Source organism: Stigmatopora nigra, chromosome 8, assembly GCF_051989575.1.
Source record: "Stigmatopora nigra isolate UIUO_SnigA chromosome 8, RoL_Snig_1.1, whole genome shotgun sequence".
Taxonomy (NCBI): domain Eukaryota; kingdom Metazoa; phylum Chordata; class Actinopteri; order Syngnathiformes; family Syngnathidae; genus Stigmatopora; species Stigmatopora nigra.
In genome coordinates, this window is record NC_135515.1 from 4,913,610 (window position 1) to 4,934,558 (window position 20,949).

The 20,949-nt window shown below is 38.1% G+C and overlaps 1 protein-coding gene across 10 annotated transcripts in view; it reads left to right on the top strand.

Annotated features, from left to right (window-relative positions):
* kirrel3b (kirre like nephrin family adhesion molecule 3b) overlaps positions 1 to 20,949 on the top strand; it is an 81,117-nt gene that overhangs the window by 5,405 nt on the left and 54,763 nt on the right. Inside the window, exon 1 of one of the 10 annotated variants that reach the window (XM_077722631.1) lies at positions 7,099 to 7,401. The exons of 8 other annotated variants lie outside the window; for them this stretch is intronic. The gene's annotated coding sequence lies outside the window, so the exon portion shown is untranslated. Of the gene's footprint in view, positions 1 to 7,098; positions 7,402 to 20,949 lie in introns of those variants that run through there. One more of the 10 variants, XM_077722630.1, reaches the window with a different exon arrangement.

Sequence of the window (20,949 nt, forward strand, 5' to 3'; positions counted from 1 at the left end):
TGGGATAGGCTCCAGCTTCAAATGACCTTGACAAGGATAAGTGATTCTGAAAATGAATTGAGGAATATACTGAATGAATGAATAAATACATGAAAGGACACATTAGTTAGTCTTTCCTGAATATTAAAAACTTTTGTATTTGCCCTTTATCACTCTTTCAACTTGTGAGAAGAGGCCCAAACTCTCTGTCAGCGGAAGCCAAAACTTTTCAAATCTGAAAGGGAATGGATGCGCAGCTTTGGGAATAAAAAGTTCCCTCCCCCAACATTCCCATACTCGGTGACAATGTGCATGATGGGGGGGCTCTGAGCCACCTGCTTGTCTTACTAAGACAATTAAGCAATTAGAAATAAAGGCCCTTTCATTACTAGATACTGCACCGTTGAATTGGCCCAGCTACTGTCAGAAACTGAATGTAGTTCTCCCACTAAAGTGCATCATTGCTATTGGCAGGACTCAGCCAACTTGCTTTACAGATGCTGTGTGAAAAGAGATGACATAACCTTGAAAAAACATGAACCATTTACAACGTGATCGAACAAACGTACATGAAATAGAAAATATGAATTTGAATCAATGCAAGCTCCAAAAGGCATATTTTTGAGATGTGGGAGGAAAGGGGAGAACATGCAAACTCCAAACAGTGAGGACTAAGCTCAAACCCTTGGCTCTAAAACCATGAGGCCTACATGCTAACCCTTCAGTTCCTTGGCCCCCATTACTAATTAAATAAAGAAATGAATTTTACTGGTTTAAATAGTTCTGACTCCTGGAAATACAGAAGACTTTTGCATATAGTTGATGAGCTTGATCCTCGCCCAAGAGACAATACTATTCACAGCAAAAGGACACAAGTCTATGCTATATGAGCTCATGTCTGTGTCTAACCTTTTCAACCTGACATAATCAAATAAAAATATAGCAATGCAAACCAACATCAAGGCAAAGTTTTAGACAAGCAGTTGAAGAGTAGACAGAGATCCTTGGGGTGAGCCACCGGCAATGCCTTCCATTACTTCCTGTACATCGAAGAGCAAAGAGATGTGGAGGCCTGTGGTGAACAATGATGAACAGACTCAACATCAGAGATTGGATTAGAGTGGCAATATGGGGAGCCCTAAAAGCCATGTGCACTTTATTGAAGTGATAATGTTAGTAGAGAAAGGTTGCGTAATGACTGACAAGTGGACAGTGTCCTGTTAGAAAAGCGACATTAGGCAAGATGGGGTAAGGTGTCAGGCCTGCCATGGTCAGCTTTTCTTCCAAAAGCAGAAAGTGGAGCCAGTTTCTAGCTGCAATAAAAAAGATGGTCTCTGTCACCATGATGCCCTTAGGGCAGTCATTGCAGCTGTATTTAGTTTGGAAAGGTGCCGTTATCACGGTCAATGCGCTACAGGGCATATTCTAATAATCTCATCTCATCTAATTTTCTGTACCGCTTAATCTTCATTAGGGTTGCGGGGGGTTTTGGAGCCTATTCCAGCTGACTCTGGGGCAGAGGTGGGGGAAACACCTCAGAGTTTGGTGTGGGTAATGGGCAGTGCTGTAGGTGCCATGTTATTAGTAGCTTTCATGGAAACTGGTGCTATTTTCTATCTTTTCTGGCACTAGCGTGCAATATATCCTCGGCTTGGAAAGAAAAATGGAAATGAAAATATTAATACGAATCCCTTACTTGAAGCCCTAATCCTAATCCATGTACAAGCGCATTTGTTGTCTGAATTGAGTGCTGGTGCATACACTATTTGCAAACATCTTGAAATGAGATATTCTTCCTTTCCATTGTATGCTAATTGAATTATTTTGCATTGTGTCATTCTATCCAATAAGCTTTGCTTCTGTTTTTAATACACTAGCTTCCTTCAAGAATTAGTATTGAGGGCATGAATGCATTGGAGCCTATTTTACTCTGATGATGGTTCAGAAAGTCTCTGTTGGCACTGTGTGACAGCAACACAGTAACGCATCAAAAATGCAGAAGGGCAACTAACGATGAGGGTGTAAGCACATGGTGAAATGTTCACTGGTGTTATCACTTGCCTCATCACCTGCGATGCATGGTATATAAACCTTCCCCTGGTTATTAGTGTGAATTATTAACATAAATTTCATTTAAAAATGCAATTTTCCCAGACTCAGCTGTACAGAGTTCTTGCACGACCTCAATTCAAATTGCAGTAACCTATACATTTAAGTTGCTTCTCAATCTACATTGAACGGATGATGAATTCGGATGGTAGTAAGTGTTCAACTGCTCTTGCAGGGAAATAATGTAATCACCAACATTTTTTTTTCAAATAGTTATTCAAGTCATTAAACTGTTAACTAGTTTCTCAACTTTTTCAATCGTTGTATGATCATCAGCATACCCTGCAGAGATCTCACCCCTGGTGTCAGCAAATTAACTCTTGCCCTTGTGCTTAGCAGAAGTATCTGCTGATTATATTATTTTCATATTTTTGTCAGATTTAACTTAGAGAGTAATGCAGCTTGAGTGGGCGGTGGTGCTTATTTGAAATCAAATGTATTTTTTTTGTTACTCAGTTTACATTCTTTTGATCATTTACACCATATTGGAGTTAAAATGGGGAATGAACAATTCTAAAAACAAAGTGACAGAGCAGTTTGGCTCTTTGAAGAGTTTCAAACACATACTTTTTATGAGAAAAATAAATAAAATAACAGCTACATTATACAAAAGGACTACTGGCCCTAGCAAAACATCTTACCTGATTTGTTTTCCTTGAATTGGTGTCCTTATGAGTGCATAGCGGCATTCCCACATTTGAAGAGACAAACCAGAATTTTACTCGGAGCTCCCAGGGGACAGGGTTAGGGTCTCACATACAGGACATTTTGTCCCTGAGCATGGCCAAAAGGGAGGTCCATGTCAACACTTTTATGGTAATGTACCCCCCTACCCCTGTGTAAAAAAAAAAAGAAAGAAAATGAAACTAGGGCAGCTTTGCATAAATGAAAGAGGGAACGGAAGGGGGGGGGCAATTTGCATGGGCCGTGTCAGCATACCACATCTTTTATACTGACGGCTCTAACTAATTACAGCAACAGATTGCTTTGGAGCAAACAAAGCTTGATGAAACTAAAATGAAAATTAATTGCCAAGAAAAAAATATTAATATGAAACTTCCCAAGGAGAGAGTGCTTGAACAATGGAAATATTTTACGCTGAACGAAATTATTTTCTCTATTTTTTCTTTTTTTTCTCTGCACCCTCTGTTCTCCACCTCCCACACGCCCTCATCGTTTCTCCTTGTTTTGCTTTATAAAACACAGCAGTATGTAGACTGTTCTGCTCTGTAGGACCCTTGCTCCATCAAGCTAGCCAGGTCAGAGAAAGCCTGGAAGCATTTTGTTATTAAAATGCTTCAAGTGGAGGACAACAACAAGATGTAGGGCAAGGTGAAATTGAACATATGTCATGTGAAATCAGTATGACTGTCAGACTATCCATCCAAAAAGGAGAGCTTTAAATAACCTTAGAAATGAGCAGCAAACTAAAATTTAGAAAAAAAACAATAGGTACGTTAATAATAATAGTAATAATAAAATCAGTCCAATTAGTTAACAGGAAAATTAGTTGGCAGGTGCACATTAAAATGTTATCATTAATTGTGAATAATGAAAGGTCAGAGCTTGCCATCGTGAAACCAGTGGCTAAGAACTTGGCCACAAATGAGGGGGCAAAGCCATTAGGGAATGTAGATAAAGCTGATTAAAGTATATATTGCATACCAGACTATATGTTAAATACAGTATAAAAATATTTTTAATAATTCTGCCTTTGCAAAGTTTTCCATAGAAAATATTTATTGCTGTTTTTTTATATAGACATTTTTCTCGAGTTTTTTTAAAGACTGTAGCTAAAATCAGGTAAACAAAATAATAAAAAATAATGGTGTGGTGGTTCATATTCCTGTGCTGCTGTAGGCATTTGCACCATTTGTGCTGTGGCTGTGTGTTTTTGGTTATTAATGTTGGTCAAGGTAGCCTTATGTAGAGCTATTTGTCTTTAACAATTTTATTTTCTCAAACTCCCAGAATAAGTGGAAGTTTAGGATCACACAAGGGTGCGGTTAGATTGCTAAATTTAATAGAGTGGCATCATAGCTAAGCTGGGAGGTCCCATAACCACAGCTTTTTTTCTCATGTACTAAGTTAGGGAGAATTTATTGGGACGGATAGAGAAAGCCATTCTTTTTTAAATAATAAATTAGCGTGGTCAGACAAGAATACAGTCTGTCAGCAGCAATATGCCAATGAGCAAAATTGCCTCATTCTTTGTGCTGCGGAAGCTGTTTGAGTAAACACTTAAAGTGGAACAAGGCGGGTATCTAGAGGCATGGAGTGTGAGCCATAACACGATGCTCCCTTAGGCATGATGCCTGTCCTACTTTTTTTCCAAAAAAAAAATCCCCTGTACACTCATCCTTATGATGGTATGCTTCTGGGTGTACCTGTGTGCATGCTTAGTTCATGGCTTGATTGCACATGCCATCTTGGTGCGTTCAACAGAGAGCACTACATTTCGAAAGGTGCCAGAATTAGTTTGTCACGGCTAGCACAAACTTGTGGAGAAAGCGGACTGTGGAGAGAGTCATTCCCCAGGCATGAAGAGTCTGTCAGACTGATTAAGTCACACAGTTGGAGTGAGGAGTTCGCAAAAAAAAAAAAAAACAGGCATTGTATGACAGCTATGAAAGAGTCAAAAATAAGCAACATGGAAGTACTAACATGGTTGCATGTTGCATGCTCATGCATTTATTCCTGACCCCAGAGATTCCCGCTAGGACCCTGCATACCAGCTTGAATCCCACCCACGGTCCCCTCACCCTCGGGCGACATAAAGCAGGTCAGGGGCATTTAAAGTTCATATAATGAAACATGACAGGACACCTCTAACATATGCCTATGTGACAGTGAAGGAGGTATATGACTGATGGCAGATATGTATCTGAAGGGTAAGACAAGTGCTATGGAGAGTGCAAGCCTGTTTTTTTGGTACTACTTTAGCATTTCACAATTGGCCAAATATATATCTATATACATATATTTTTTTTTTGCCAAGTGCCTCAAGACTTCAGTGGTCAGAATTTACTCTTTGCGTAAAGTGCATACATGCAATATTTTCAGCATGGAGTGATAATTGCGCACCATTTATCTCTAAAGAAGGATCAGCATCATCTTCTCACAACTGTTTACCTCCATATTGAAATTAGTAGGCTGTGACTTGCCCAAATTTATCTGCCCATCTATAACACCACCATCACTGAATGACAATTGCTCACCAATTGCATGGAGAGAAAATGGCTCACAGAATTAAGAGTCATTTAGCAAGAGGCTGAGTTCAGTGCAGCACTGTCTGATGCCTACAAAGTCAAATCCATGCAGTGATGCACGGAGAAGCACTGAGAAAAAAACTACTCTCTCCACACGTCCTTTAATACAAATTTGAAGCTGTGCTTAGCCTTGTGAGTAATTACTGCGACAGATTACAATATCCCACTTAATAGGTTAAAAGTCAACCATCTTTTCACTTCACTTACCTTTTCAAAAGGACACTAGTTTGCTGGTAATATTACTTTTTTTGTAAGATACAATGAAAACAAACAGGTTTCTTCATATCTAGGTGGATAACAGGATCTTAGGTAGCCCGTACATGAGAGCAAACTGTGTAGGCCTTTCATCAGGGACGTCTGTGTTGATAACAATAAGACATTTGCGGTTGGTCTCAAGAGGGTTTGAAGTACACTTTTTCCTTTTTTTTTTAATCTCTTGATGTACACTGACTCTGTAGCTTTGGTTTCTCAATATCAGTCTACATTATCAACTTAACATCAAATCAAAAGTTTAAAAGAACTGATATATTCTGATGTTGGTCTTTTATTAAATGTAAAAAATGGATGATGTAGTACTTTTTTTTATTTAATGTGAGAACACTCAGGAGCCAATGACTCTTGCCTCAGCTGCATCATTAAGACAGGCAGAAAGAGCAATCTTCTGTGACTTGGACAGACCCATGTGTTGTTGCTGGGTCAAGGTTTGAGCCAGTGGCACAAGCTGAGTCCCTGTGCCATTTGTGATACACAGTGGACCACATCATAACAAGTGTAGACAGCAGGCCCTAGTGGAAGTAGGCTATGTTCTGATTTACCAAGTCCTACAAGCAAACAAGGGTTGTGCTATTTAAAATATATTAAAAGCAAACGACATACAGTCATTGTAACACTAAATTGTAATACTAAGGGAAATGTTATGTGTATTTTTAAAAGGGGTTAATGGGGTGGGGATACAATACATGCAATTCTTGAGGATGATATATCTTCTAAAATCATGAGCATAAATGGCCAAGGGAAATCTACTATCGCAGCAGGATCCTGATATTTTTTAGTGTCTAAATTCACATCATACAGCTCATGTGAGAGTGAAGCCTGATGAAAAAGTAAACAGAACCAGAAAGCACCAGAGTGCAAATCTCTAACAAGGTAGCCAAGCAGAAAGGGGAGTTTTCCAACCATAGATGGAACACATAATTCACTGTATAAGAGGTACATAAAATGCAGTATATAATTTGTATTGTTGCATTTTATTTAAGTGGCCCGGTGGTGCGATTGGTTAGTGTGTTGGCTTTAAAGCTCTGTGGTCCTGAGTTCAAATTCAGGTCATGTCCATCTGTGTGCGTGTGTAGTTTTCATGCTCTCCTCTGGCATGTATGGGTTTCCTCTGGGTACTCTGGTTTCCTCCCATATTACAAAAACATAGCTCCAGCACCCCCTGAGATCCTAATAAGGTAAAGCGGTTCAGTAAATGAGATGAGACATTTTTATTTAAGAATTTTGATGTTTATATTTACTGAACAAATCCAAATTTATCCTCATCTTAATGAATCATATCTCTCCGTGGATAAGGAATACACTGTCTAGTTCACATTGTCATGTGCACATTGATAATGTCAAATAGTTTTTTTTTTGTTGTTTAGTTTCATTTTGGTTGTTGATTTGTTTCCTGCTGTGCCAAATTAACTGAGACCTTAATTGGACACCACCTTGATGTAATTGGAAAGAGCTTGGATAGTTCAAATGAATCAGAATGCACTTGTCTTACAACCATGCCTTGAGAATTTAACATTTAGAAGTTTAATTAGAATTCTTTCCAATTAGCTCAAGGTAAGGGAATTAATTATATGTCCAATTAGGCTGTGGGAGTTGGAAAATGAGTTAGTTCTTAAGTACAGGGAAGAGACTGTTTGGTGGTGAAAGGAGTTAAAGGTCAAGCCACAACAAGACAAGTGGTTATTCTGCTAATCAGGGACACACACAAAGGATACATACAAAACTCTTGAGAAAAGGAGGAAGCACTTCTTAAAGGTCCTGACATGAGCAAGTAAGTGGCTTTCTGCTTGAACTCTGTTGTGCCTAATTAACTATCAAGATCTGTATCAATGTTTGTCTTTTTGATTTTATGCTGCTTCTTAAATGGCTTCCAGTATTCAGAGAGATTGTAACCATTTAGATTTCTTTTAGTAGTAATTAATTTAAAAAGACAGGTTCCTTGTATGTTGTCTGATTTCCATTCATTTGAACAATGAAGATGATTCTTATTTTCATTTGAATAAGCGACACCTACTGTTATTGTCAGCCAGTTGATAAAACAATGCGTTGTGTGACTATGTTTGAAAATATTACCAGCTAAACCAGACACAGATCCAGCTTAAAAATCTTTAAATCCTGCCAAGCCTTTTTCCCCCCTTCTCCTTGTATGCTCTGAAAACTGCAACAAAATTCAATTCTATCCTGGTATGAATATAAATATGCCATGCATTATATTGTCAAAACAATTGATTGCATTCCAGGGCTGCTGCAGCAATCTTTATCTATTTAATGAAGAAAATATATCCATAGATCATGTTGTCATTAGCACATTGTCTCTATACCATATAAAACAATGCTTATGGTGGCTTGGAAAGCTCTGAAATATATCTGCAAAACCTCTATGCTTTATTTTACATTCGCTGGCTGTAGAATATTTCTTAAACATTTGGTTATTGGGTGTGTGAATGGTCGTTTGTCCCTTTACGGCTGACTGGTGTCCAGTCTGGGGTGTTGTTTATCTTTTGCCCGAAGAGGGCTGGATTATTCTGGCATGTAAGATGTATGAATGAATGATTATGGTATGTTGAGGTGTCCTTGGAGTGTATTGTAAGCCATTAAACCCGGCTGAAATGTTCTTGTCCTTTTTGTCTCATTGTAAAAGCTGAGCACTGTGTGTCCGCCCTCTAATAAATCTAAAGAACAAAAGGGATTCTGTCATTTAAGACCTAATAATGCCTACTTTAAGTTGTCAGTGAGAAATAAATAATATCCAATTGATGACTCAACGTCGTGACATTGAAACTGCATACCTTGATGACAAATGTTCATTGTTTGAAATAATATCAGTTTTTTTCCAAGACATATTACCTGCTATAATTTTCATCTTTGGCTAATCTTTTTTGTCCCCTGTTCCTTGTGATTTCAAGAGCACTCATTTTTACTTATCCATGGGATTTCCTTTTTTCACCCTTTTGAGAAGAAGCTACCACACAATAATTTGCAAGTCATACTTTATGACATGGTCAGAGAAAGTGTAGATGTTCAATAGAAATTGGGAAAGAGGTATCATTAATCCTCACCCATTAACACAGTCCATTGCCAGGGATTGAGGCAGCTGGATTCTGTCTGAGATGAGCTGCACTTCCTGGGAAATTGAAACAGGATGATGGAGATCAGTGACAATACCGTCTGGATAATCACTCCCAAATCACAGCCATCTGCTCTCAATCTTTATTCTGATCTACACGCACTGCTGTCAATCCCTCTCCACCAAATCTCTAAATCCTAACAATCTGTAGCACTCAGTTTGGGACCTGGTTTAATCCACCTATGTTAAGACCACATTGGTGGACAGGAAGGTATCAGGTCTCCCTTTTCAAACTATGAATACAACTATGACTTGCATTGTATGCTGTTTTCTTTATAGATACACAATGCAATACGTATACTTGATAGAACAAATGAATAGATGGTGTGTACATACAATATAGTACTCACTAATATTCACTAAATGTTTAAACTGGCTGTCCACTACTTGCTCCCTCTTACATTAGATGGAAGAGGTGAATGTGCTTTTATTTCACTTTGGACTTCTGTTGTGTGCAAGTGTGTAACTTTAATGTATTTTTTTTCCACAAGTTTCATTGGTAAACAAGAAAGGACAATGCATTTTATTTTTTTATGTGGTCACGTCACCTCATTGGTAAATCCTCTAGTTTCCTTATTGGTGAGAGCAAAGGGTGTGCTGTAAATCTTGCAAGGAGGCTTTGGAGGACAGAAGGTCCTTGTCCAATGCCTAAATTGCATTCTTGGGGAGTTGCTACCGTACAGCAATTGGTGGGTTGTTGAGGTTGATTGGAGGAGGAATCTTGATTAATACAATGCACCTTGACTCTTACCGATGAATTCACTCCGTTGCAATCCACAACCTCATTCACTATCAGGATTCCTGTTTTTTTGTGATTGGGGTGACCACTAACAAGGTCAGAAAACACATCGTATTTCTTCTCTAAGCACAATGTTCTAGTAAAAAACAACTATTTTGTTAGAACCCCTCAAAATAGGGCTGGTGTGCTAACTGCTCAATGGGGTGCATATGTTAAGCATATGCCATAATCTTTGTTAGAAGCTCTGTCAAATTAAACATTGCAGAGTATTCATAATTACTTGTTTTGTTGTTTACCACACTGGCATTGAACTCCTGATCCTATAATCAGGATGATCTTTCAGAGAACAATTGCATTTTTGGTGTTGAGTATCTGAGCCTAAACGCCATCCATTTCAGTGACTTTATTATTAGCAGGAAGAGAGTATAGTGAAATAGCCGCGGATCTAATGGCACTTGACAGAATGGTGAACGATATGTAGCTTATCTTTGTATTATGTGAAAAGAAGCCATTTTCTCGGGTGATAGTGTAGTGTAGAGTAGAGAGCAAGCTGACTGCTGCTCAGGTGGATGTTTTCATTGAGTGCAAATAGGAAGCATATATTTTCATGAAACAAACATATTTGTCAAACAGCAGGTTGTAATTTTTGACCAAACCAACAATGTGGTAAAAACTGAATACCATTAGTTGTTGCATCACGAGGGTTGTTTAAATCCACGCATTAGACAAGGACACACAGCCCTATGGTTATCTGTTTTGTTTTGCATTTAACAAGCACAAAGCTCATTGGTTTCTATTGCAGAACAGATTATTCAAAAGCACCCGGCATGAAATTGAGAATTGATTATTGTAAGACAATTCTGCTTGGTTAACTCGACTCGGTGACACTCATTCATACAAACTAACACAGCATCCTGGCCCCTGGCTTTCAGCCTTAATTGTCTAAGAACTGTGCTGCTGACCTCACTGTTTAAATATTTACACTGGTGAATTTTTGCTCCGAATGCCCTTGCTAGCATGCTCTTTGGCGCTTATGAGTGACAGTCACAGCCCTTTGTTGCCATAACAGATGAGACACTGAAGAATCAGCCAAGCAGGCCTTCATGCGTTTTTAATGCAATTGCTCCTCTACTCTTAGACATGAACTCCTTGTTGTCCTTCATAACTTTGTCAAAGTTTCAACTTAAGATAGGGGTTAAATGAGGGTAATATAAACACGTTTATCGTGATGTGCCTTGAAGTGACAAAAAGCCCCTAAAATACTCTGCATGATACGAATGTTTTTGAAAGGAGGGGATTTTTAAAATATTCCTTTCCCCTCAGTGTTGTAGTATGAGCTCAGGGGGACAAAGGACAAAATAAACAAACATGATAAATAAACCACAACAAAGCAACAACCAATATTACAGTCTCGAAGCAGCTTCCATTGGATATTTCCATATAATATAAGTTTATATGCTTTAGAATTTTGGTTATTGGGATCAATTGTCATCCAACACCATGGGATGGTGGCCCAAACTTGCAATGCAATCTGGCAGTGTAGAGAGGATTCCAATTGCCTGGAAAAGCGCAATAGTAAATTTAAAAAGAGCGCCATCTGTGCTGTTTCCAGTAAAACACCCGTGGCTTCTATTGCTTTCTCTCACACCAATGGGCCTCTCCTCCTGTCCTTTAAGGGCCACATCTTCCTTCAATGTGACGAAAGTCCGTTTCACCAGCAGAAGGATAATGCGCTTGCAATGTGCAAGTAGATGCTGGCTTCAAAAGTAGAGTTTCTAAAGATGGAGAAAGGGATCTGAGAAGTGTCATGGGAATCTTGACACGCCTTCTTAGCCAATCACTCATGTAATGTGGCATGGGAATGAGATGACTCCCCTATCTTTCAGTGTTCTGTATTTTTTTTTTTTAAAGCATTCATTCAAATAATAATAGAGAACTGAAGCACTGGCGCTCAATTGAGACTGGGAAACAGAGGGGGGCTGTGTGCCATTCGGTATGACAGCAGGGCATAATTTGTCTGCCTATTATAGAGCTTGATTGACATGTTGAAAGCCTTGACATTCTTGCAGGTATTGCAAAGCCTATGATTATTACCATTCTAATCAACACGGTCAGCCTTTAGGGAAATAATTTCATGTCAATGGCCTTATTGTGCTTAATGAGTGCTTTTTATGGTACGTTGTCTGCACGTCTTTTTTTTACTTTTACAGTTTTTCACTGGTGATAATAGAAATTGTGTGAATAATTAACATGTACCATTTTGCATTTAGAATGTAACCATCATTCATGTACTTCATCTACAGTAAGTCACAAATATCTATATACACATACATGTATACACATACACGTGTATATACACTCACATATACACGTACACAAACACATACACACGTAAATGCACCTGGTAATATTTAAACCCACTGTAGATATCACTTGTTTTCCCCATGTCCGTTTTATTACACAACAAATCCACTTATTAAGAATAAAAACAGGATTGTGTATGCGTTTTAATAGCATAATGTATCTAAGACATTAAAGCCTTACTCCACACCATATACTACACCTTGATCAGCAGCCCAAACACTTTGTAAGATATACTTGTCAGCAGATGTAGTATACTGTATGAGCTCCCGGGGGCTCAGCTAAAATACATTTATAAAACCATGCAGCAAATGATAAAAAGCCAAAGAGTTGCAACTCAGGCAGATGGTGTCAGATTATGTTACAGTCAGCCAAGATAATTTTGCAGGTCTCCTTTTTTCATGGTTTTCTGCATGTGATTTTGAGTAATTCATGAGTACACATCTATTTACTGAGTGCCTATGCTATATCTGTGAAACCAGCAGGGATAAATTACATTTTTTCTCCATCATGCCGCTCCCTCTCCCAGCAAAGAAAATGCTCTGGAAGGCCCCACTGGGAGGACTAGCCCTAACCCTCCACTCACCTAACCCTTGGAAATATACAAATGCCATCATTAAGTTACTTTACAAAAGGCCCCATGAGTCCAAAGGGAGTCATGTCGGTTAACTGCTATCTGCTCAGCCAGGTGTTTTGTGCGGATTGACTCCTGTCTTATGGGTTACCCAGCAGTAAATCAAAGACTCTAAACACTTACTCCCCTTTGTGCCTAAAATAGAGCTCAGTCACTCATGGGAAGGCGGAACAGAGCTTACGTGTAAGAATGCCTAATGCCCATGCGCCAAAGGGGGCAGTTCAGCACTAGAGCGGAAACTGACTGGAAAAGTGAGAGCAACGTGATGTGCTTGTCAGCCTCTTTTATCACGTAGTCCTAGTGAGAGCGGGCCTTTCAATTATTCAACCATTTTCTTTGTCCTTGAAATGTACATTAGTGTTGTTTCATTCTCTGTGTGTTAACAAGCAACGTCTTCCCAGCACTGGCGCGGATGTGACTGTCACTACTAATTCTCATCTTTTAATTTATTTAGTTTTTAATGGTAGTGGTGAATAACTCCCAGAAGGAAGAATTTATATCTATATCTATATCATTCTTTCCAGCAATACTTTTGTCTCTGTGGAACAGGTCTCAAACAAAATACAAAATTAGCAGTGAAAACTAAAAAAAAAGAAAGACGACAAGAAAATCGGGTACACAATGGAATGGTTTTTGTTCCAATTAGAACTGTGCAGCTTCCAGTTGACTGCATGAGCCAACCGGTACTCTTGTTCACATCACAATCTTTGATTTTAGAATGCTTTCAAATTAAATTAATCGTAATGTCTTGATTTTTACAGGCAGCGGCACAGTTTGAGTGCTTAAAATCAGCCGTCTCCCCCAAATTTACTCATGCTGTGTCTCCCCTACAATTCCTGTTTGCTCATCCCTTCCTTTCTTACTTTAAAAGGCAAAAAGGCCATGACCTTTCTGTGGTGCCTGTGGTGTTTGTCCTTTTGAATGTTGCCATACCTTGGCCTTTTAACTCATTTAGATTTTTGCAGCTAATCAATTTGCCTTTAGATCATGACTGGCAACAGTTCATAAGATTGAGGTGTATGAAATAATGTTTATCAGTTTCACAAGAAATTTGAAATAAGTTGATGTGAGCTGACACATGATACTATCAGTGTAATTTCATAGTTTGGAAACTTGGTCGAACATACTAGACTCAATTGCACCCATAACCCGTTGCATAGTGCCCCAAAAAACCTTGATTACAGTAGATGAAAAGTCAATGTTGATTTTGAAAAAGTTGTGTGTGAATTTTCAAATGGGAACTATTCTGTTTTCATTGTTTCCTTATTATGGCTGATAAAGATCCAGCATGAGATACAGGTAATTATTAAATCGTAATATATTTTCCCTGGAGAAATTAACAACCTTGCTACTTTTACAAACTAAAATTAGACCAATGAGACTGAAGCTTACTCTTATCTTGAAATGGTGAGTTTGTATGAACAAGCTTTTCAGGTGTGACTAATTGTTGGTTAGAGAAAGAAGAGATTTGAAATGAGTCACATTGATCACTTTTGACAGGAAGAAACACAAAAGCTTGGTAACTCAATTTTATTGTACGTTAGATGAAGAAAATACAAGTGAAGAAACAAGACCTGCAATAGACCCAATGAAAAGATTGGAGAGATTTTCCTTTTTATTTTTTAATACAACAACGTTTCTGGGAGCTTTACCCTTTACCGCTGTGTATGTTTGTGCTATTGTACATCTAAAGGGATTATTATTTTTAGCACCATGTGTCATTGTGAAAAGGTAAATGGATAGATTAAATGAAATCCATTTTGTCGTCCTACTTCACCTTTTCTTCCTAAAATAACGATGCCTTTTAGGTGTGCGTAAATGCCTTTTTCAGCGACTAATTATTTTAAAACCGCCCTTATCAACATCTTTAGCAAATCCAGTCTCCCTGCATACCATGAATCCTTAATTGGCTAATCTAATGATCTATTATTACTATACAAAAGTCGACCCTCTCAAATTCACATGCAAAGAACCATTTGTTGTATTTATGTATCTTATTATCACTCCTCCTACATCTTTGCCGTATTCCATTCCTCTCCTATTTGCGTGGCTACACTTAAAAAGTTCACACGGCACTTTATCACTGTTATGAATCTGGCGGACTCTTCAAGGAGAGGCCGTCCTACCGTAATGCAAAGTCAACTGTCCACTTCGTCCCCCCTCGCAGCCCCTGTAGCTGGCTCTTGTATTTAATGTGATGCAAAGAGACAGGTTGATTAAAAGAAGGTTAAGAAATGTGGCGGGCCCCGTCACTCTGTCCTGGTGACAGATTGGTGACAAGCAGGTCAAGGGTGTGGATAGTAGTGGAAGAAAGAAAACAGTCACCCACAAATACTTACCCTCCTGCTTAAAGTCACAAGCACTTACGCCTCCCCTGCACTTGCCCCTATGCGCAGTTCAAAAGGATTTACAGCGATACAGGTGTTGGCCAGGAAACGCCTTTGCTTTAATTAAGACGGACATTTACCACGAACAATGGCAAAGTCACATAGAGGGGAATGGGACCTGGAGGGATGAGGATGTCAAGCTCATCTAGCTTACTGGATGATTCCAATTGACTGTGTTTTATGAATCATACCAGACGGGTGGTTTCTCCACAGGAAAAATTAATAACATGTTCACCATTTTTGAATAGTTCAAAAAAAGAATCCAATTTAACACACCAACATAAAAGATAAAAACAAACACACACTTTGTTATATTACTCTAAGGGCTAACTATTTTCTCAGATGCGTTGTTTTGACCGTGAACTCGCCATATCTGTGAAAAATAGCCCCTGTGAGTGAGAGCGAGAGATGGGGGGGAGAGAAGTAATTGCCCCGCAGCTATTCTGGCAGACTGCATCTAGAAATGGCATCTAAAAACCCAGATTCATGAAGTCACTGGAGAATTCCTCTATAAGATGAAGGGAGCATTCTTTCACGCTTTCACAATAGAGGAAATTGTATGTCATTCATGGAGAGGGCAACAATTATTTTAAATTAATGAATTTATTGATTTATGCAATGAAAATCGCCTTTGATGGCGCTAGATGTCTAATTCATTTTGACTCGCAGTCAAAATGGATTGGACAGGTCATAACTAGTCCTCGAAGTTTAGATGAATTTGCAATCTAACATTGTAAAAGATAGAAAATGACTTTATAAATCCATTTTACTAAACACAATTTTGAAATAGTGAGCCCTCTCGTGATGTGTATAATATTACAATTTCTGTTTTCCACTCTTGATGCAACTGTTGCCATTCATCTTGCTTGTGTTCTGTCGCTATTTCTTTCCTGTTGTCATGCCGCGTGAACGAGAGACGCAGAAATAGTTATTATTTTGAGAATGTTAGCCTCACAACATCAAACACGAAGACTTAAGGGAAAAAACAGGCAGCACATCCGACTAGTATCTCAGCCGCCATCTGTCTGTCACAAGTTCTCCAGGGATGAAATCAAACCCCACTCAAATTTTGATTCAATCTTTTCCAGAATTCTATTTTGTCATAATAAGCACAATTGTTGGCTTGTTTAGAGCCACTAAATGACACAGCAGGAGAAAATCTGAGAAGCAACAAAGCATCATGTCGGCTTAAGAATAGCCATACAAACGTCTGTTTTTCCGGCCTCTGATAACCATTCAACACAGTTTGTGTAGCAGACTGTTTATTTCAATGCAACATTTGAGAAGAAGTACACCCTTCATTTCATTCTAAAATAGGTATAAAATGAAGAGAAAATCCATCTTCCTATTTCCCACCTCTCCCAGTGGCATCTGAGGTTTGCTTATCAGAGATGGCAGATGCACCGAGCTTATGGGACCTCATCAGAAAGGCTCTCTGAAGGGTATACCTGCTCCTGCTGCCCGTGAACCGTTGCCTCCATTTCCTCTCCCCATCCCTTTTGAGCCCCACCTAACCCATCGCCTGCAGGCTTGACGGACGGGCACTCCAATTACTTCAACCAAGGGAGAAACTCATGTCATACAAGGTGGAATGACAACATGACTCACAAGAGAGGTCTCAACTACTTTGACTGTTTTTTATTTTTCATTCTATTTTATTTATTCCTCAAAAGTAAATGGTTAAAATATTGTATAAAGTGCAGCCTTTGAAATTATTTGTCAATATACTGTTTTTTTTTCCTGTGAATTACATATAAATGGAGGATTTCTAATTTTAGTATGTATAATATGGAGTACATCTTTAAGTATAGTCATGATAAATATGTCCTGTTGAATGTTTGCTTGATTAGCTTATTTTTATAATAGCCCAATAAAATATTTTCTTGAAATATAACACACTGCCTATTTTATTATTATTATGTAGCAAAGCAGCAGATCTCTAAAAATTGAGGTCAGGTCAATCAAGTCTTACTTTGAGGGCACACCTGTAACTGATGGTGCAACTGCTGTTTTAATCGGTATAAGTTCTATATTTGTTAAAATATAAAATAAAATAACAGACAGATTGCTTAACCACCAGGTCCTTAGCCAGTCTGCATTGCGTGTTGTTGAATCTAGTATCTGAAGATGAAGCAAAATGGAAGCTGGTGAAGGGGAAGTTACAAAGCTGTACTTGAGATAGGGTCCAGGAAGAGTTGTCAGCTTTGATTTATTAAGTGCAACTGCTGCTCTGACTGCTGGTAACTTGTCAGTCTCCACATAATGGATGGGGCTCACAGCTCACTGCACCATGATTGGCTTTTTTTTTTTCGCCAAACCCTGTCAGTCGGGCCGCTCATCCAAAGCTATCTTGTTCTCATTTCTAATTAATTTGTTATTCACAGCCCCCTTCCACTTTCCCTTTGCCCTGTTACCGATGCCGAGCTGCTTCCTTTTTTCACTTTTCTGCTCCCTTCACTTCTCTAATTCTATATTCTTAGTGCTGTCTGACAACGTCTCCCTGTGTTGTCAATGTTGACAAATGACTTCTACCATTTATATCCTATTTCTCTAACATATGTTCGACATATTAATAGAATTGCAGCCAACAGAGATGCCCGAAAGTCATTTTACCTAAGTGAGGTGACTACATTTTCACAGACCTCTATCATTTTCTTCTTAAGTCATACTAGTTTTAGTATTGGATATGACTCACACCCATGTGACATGCTAAAACATTCCAGAAACTCACAAATGTTGCTCCTTCTGCACTTATACACTTACACATCTTGAACTAAAACTATTTACTAGTGGCTAAAATTCAATGTTTGTGCCTTTTTAGTAGTATTGGTTAAAAATATCCATTTGTTGTTTATTGAGCTAGAAGTAAATGGTATTTGCTATTCTCTGGAAAATATTTTTCTGTGGATGCTTACATCCATCCATCTCAGTGTGTTCAAGTAAAATCGAGCCAAACACAGTTGGATGGAAGCCTGTGCTATGCTTGTGCAGTGACCCACTCAATGAGCTTGTGATCAAAGACACACACAGACTTCCACACACAAACATCACACCAAGTGCAAGCATCGCTGCCCTGCGGCGGACCCTTCCGCCACGATCCCTCACATCCACGTCCTTTGCGATTAGCTTTGTCTTTAGCCAGATGCAGAACAACAGGCCTGCGGGATCTAACACAGTGTGGCCCTATTACTCAAAAACAATAAGACATAATGTCTACTGATTTTTTATTTTTTTTTCATTCTCTGTATTTTCAACTTCTCGCCAAGATCTGGCTACAATTGAATGATTGAATATGATCTTTTTCCCCTCACTTTGAGACAAATTTGTTATTTAAAGTGTCATTGTTTGGGTCATTTATCAACCCTGCATGACAGTGTGACACTGCTTTTAAACCAATGAAGATTTTTATGTGCTAAAAATGGTGGTCTCTGGTGCATTCAACTGTGTCCTGGGCCTTTTTTTAAATTGTGATGTGCAGATTAATACTGTCGCAGCTGTTCACAAATGACAAATTAAGCTCACCATCCAAGTGTTCAACCTCCATTTGGTTGTCGAGAGCAACTAAAATTGGAGGAATGTGTTGTAGTATTGTTGCCACATCAAGCCTGAGATCATATATTTATATATATAGAATAGACAATATAATATTTGCTGATATGCATATATAATGTAGAACTACATATGTAGTGTGAGGTACAATATGTACATATGATAAAAACATAGATAAATAATAAATAAATATATTTATAATGTTTAATCCTGGAGACATACCTCTTTGGAATTAGTTGGATGGAATCTACTGGGGTTTGAACAGAACTGTGAGACAGAAATGCTATCACAGTGCAGCTATATACATATAATTTATTTATTTTTAATAATACACCTGCTTAACTTGTGCTAGTGCTTCTTGTTCTGTTTTACATCTCTGGTTCCTACATAATTAAAATCTTCTAGCTCTATATAACTGTGGTGCACACTTGGACGCACAAAGCCTATAAAATAGGACTATTCCTTGTTGTGTGATGCCATTGTTATTATCAAACTACTTTGGGTTTAGCAAATAAAACAACTGTGGTAAAACAAAACAGTATAGCAATACAATAAAATCAATAGAGCAAAACCTGTGAAAGTTTAATTTAAAATACTGTGTATCACTAAAAGTCCAAAGAATTATATATTTACAAGTACCTATGAGTGTATAATAGGATAAGATAAGAACAATATTGTGATTAACCAACAGCACCAGAAGAAAAAACAATCATTTAGCTTATAGTTTATCATAATTTTAATAGTTCTTCCACATCTATTAAATATTAGATCATTTACGTATTTTTTTTATATCACTACTGTATACAGCAAAATATTTATTGGTGTGAAATTGTAACTTCAAGTGGATAGGAAATGTGAAAAATGGTTTAATAGCCCTCAATCTGGAGCCTGCTCATCACCTAGCAACCATGTACCATGAATAGAACAATGGCTGTAAGTGGTGTATGCTACATTGCATAATGATTCAATTTAAAAGTAAAGTAAAGACTTTCTCCAGCCATAATTTTGCTTGGGAATTTTAAAATCCGATTCTATTTGCTTAAATAATGCTACCCAAATAATATAATGGCTAATCCAGTATATCTTCTCGAGTAGCTGTGAAGAAATATTAGACTTACTATGCAAGTATCCAAAAAAACAGCAGATCAGCTATATCGAATAAATTATTTAATATATACACCATATTACCTTTTGCTTATTGACAATTTGATAGTGACATTTAGTTGCCTATTTCCTCTGAGTCACAAACTCAAACCGGAAAAATTCTGGATCATAATGATGTAGTCATATCTGTCCATGACCTTCTCTTTTGGCTTGTTTTGTTTCTAACCATCTCATCTTTACCCGCCTTCTTCCGATCTCATGTTTGCCAGCCATTGTTTATCTCGTAAATCCAACACTTTTTTTTTTACTCCCAAGCAAGTGAACCAAGGGAAGCAGTAGAGGGTGAGCTCGTGATAGTAGCTAATTAGGTACAGCTGCTGATGGGACCCCCATCTTGCTGGCTGCCAGAGGAGCCTTGACAAAATTGCAATCAGATAAAATCAGAAAGGATGAGCCATTTTGCCATATTAAGATCTCAGGCAAATTGAAGATAGCAGGAGGGAAAATGGATCAGATGACAAAAGAAGCTTTGGTTAGGATGCTTTCATCTAAGGGAATATTTTATGTTGTCTTGTCTTTGCACTTAAATTTTAAGAGTGTAGAGAAAACAAGGACAATACAAATTGTAAGAATAGGTGAGAAAATTAATATCAGAAGTGGTGCGATGTGCCTTAATGTAATAAAACAAAATATCCAGCGTAATCCTATGGAAACAAGAATTTGAGAAATACTGCACCTATTGAGACTTCTCATCTTACATTAAGGATATAATAGAACAAGCAGATTCTCAGAAATAGTAATATATATATAGATAAAAAAGGACCTAATTTATGATATTGAATTCAGTACTTATTTTTTTTGCTGACAAAAATATTTTTTCCTCTTCTCTGAACTGTTTTTTCTACATCCATGCCATGGAACATGCATTTGGAATATATCTCTTCTGCTCAAGTAGAATAGCATATTTAGTCCATTCTGCGTACTTGTTAGGACTCAGAGCTTTTAAAATGCTGAGTTTTGTGTTTTGATGTAAGTCCACACTGGTTACTCAGATCCTTCATCGATTTAACGACTGCTGAGCATGACATTTTCGTAAGAAATACTTTCTGGAATCATATCTTTTGTAAGTTCCAATAGGCCAGCATCTGAATACACACAGACACATACAAACACTCTGCGGGGCTCAAGATGCCTCATTGCAACAGATGGAGCATCATTTTATCTATAGCAAATGTGTGGGCAGAGCGTCGTGTACATTATGTCTGCAATTTGTTGTGTGTCTGGTGCCACATTCTAGTCACGGCTTTAGTGGTATATTCTTGGCAACCTGTTGCTTTGACAAGATTTTGGTCTCATTTGGAAGCTATGAAGACCGGAATGACAAAAAAAAAAACAAGGAGAATGACAAATATGGTCTT